The following is a 2,012-nucleotide window of genomic DNA, read 5'->3' as shown; positions in this document are numbered from 1 at the left end:
TCTCCACTATTATTATTGTATGGGAGTCTAAGTCTCTTTGTAAGTCTCTAAGGACTTGCTTGATGAATCTGGGTGCTCCTGTATTGGGTGCATATATATTTAGGATAGTTAGCTCTTTCTGATGAATTGATCCCTTTACCATTATGTAATGGCCTTCTTTGTCTCTTTTGATCTTTGATGGTTTAAAGTCTGTTTTATCAGAGGCTAGGATTGCAACCCCTGCTTTTTTTGTTCTCCATTTGCTTGGTAGATCTTCCTCCATCCCTTTATTTTGAGCCTATGTGTGTCTCTGCATGTGAGATGGGTCTCCTAAATACAGTAAACTAATGGGTCTTGAATCTTTATCCAATTTGCCAGTCTGTGTCTTTTAATCGGACCATTTAGTCCATTTACATTTAAGGTTAATATTGTTATGTGTGAACTTGATCCTGGCATTATGATATTAGCTGGTTATTTTACTCATTAGTTGACGCAGTTTCTTCCTAGCATTGATGGACTTTACATTTTGCCATATTTTTGCAATGGCTGGTACCAGTTGTTCCTTTCCATGTTTAGTGCTTCCTTCAGGATCTCTTATAGGGCAGGCCCGGTGGTGACAAAATCTCTAAGCATTTGCTTGTCTGTGAAGGATTTTATTTCTCCTTCACTTATGAAACTTAGTTTGGCTGGATATGAAATTCTGAGTTGAAAATTATTTTCTTTAAGAACATTGAATATTGGTCCCCAATCTCTTCTGGTTTGTAGAATTTCTGCCGAGAGATCTGCTGTTAGTCTGATGGGCTTCCCTTTGTGGGTAACCCGACCTTTCTCTCTGAGTGCCCTTAACTGTGTCCTTCATTTCAACTTTGGTGAATCTGGCAATTATGTGTCTTGGAGTTGCCCTTCTCGAGGAGTATCTTTGTGGCATTCTCTGTGTTTCTTGAATTTGAATGTTGGCCTGCCTTACTAGGTTGGGGAAGTTCTCCTGGATGATATCTTGCGGAGTGTTTTCCAACTTGGTTCCATTCTCCCCATCACTTTCAGGCACACCAATCAGATGTAGTTTTGGTGTTTTCACATAATCCCATATTTCTTGGAGGCTTTGTTCATTTCTTTTTACTCTTTTTTCTCTACACTTCTCTTCTCACTTCATTTCATTCATTTGATCTTCAATCACTGATACTCTTTCTTCCAGCTGATTGAGTCGGTTACTGAAGATGTGCATTTGTCACATAGTTCTCGTGTCATGGTTTTCATCTTTATCAATTCTTTCATTGTCTTCTCTGCATTGATTATTCTGGTTATCCATTCATCCATTCTTTTTTCAATATTTTTTATTTTTTTGTGTGCTGGGTACGTAATTCCTCCTTTAGCTCTGAGAAGTTTGATCGACCGAAGCCTTCTTCTCCATCCAACTTTGTTCCATTGCTGACAATGAGCTGCATTCCTTTGGAGGGGAAGATGTGCTCTGATTTTTTGGATTTCCAGCTTTTCTTCACTGCTTTTCCCCCATCTTTGTGGTTTTACTTGCCTTTGGTTTTTGATGGTGGTGACGTCCTGATGGGGTTTTGGTGTGGGTGTCCTTTGGGTTTGTTAGTTTTCCTTCTAACAGTCAGGACGCTCAGCTGCAGGTCTGTTGGAGATTGCTTGAGGTCCACTCCAGACTCTATTTGCCTGAGTATAAACAGCAGAGGCTGCAGAAGATAGAATATTGCTGAACAACAAGTGTTGCTCTCTAATTCTTGCTCTGGAAGCTTCGTCTCAGAGGTGTACCCAGCCATGTAAGGTGTGATGTGTCGGTCTGCATCTAGTGGGGGATGTCTCCCAGTTATGCTACTGAGGGGTCAGGGACCCACTTGAGCAGGCAGTCTGTCCATTCTCAGATCTCAGCCTCCGTGCTGGGAGAACCACTGCTCTCTTCAAAGCTGTCAGACAGGGATATTTACATCTGCAGAGGTTTCTGCTCCTTTTTGTTTAGCTATACCCCGTCCCCAGAGGTGGAGTCTACAGAGACAGGCAGGCCTCCTTGAGCT

Source organism: Rhinopithecus bieti, unplaced genomic scaffold (assembly GCF_001698545.2).
Source record: "Rhinopithecus bieti isolate Rb0 unplaced genomic scaffold, ASM169854v2 scaffold_34314, whole genome shotgun sequence".
Classification (NCBI taxonomy): Eukaryota; Metazoa; Chordata; class Mammalia; order Primates; family Cercopithecidae; genus Rhinopithecus; species Rhinopithecus bieti.
This window is presented reverse-complemented; position numbering follows the sequence as displayed.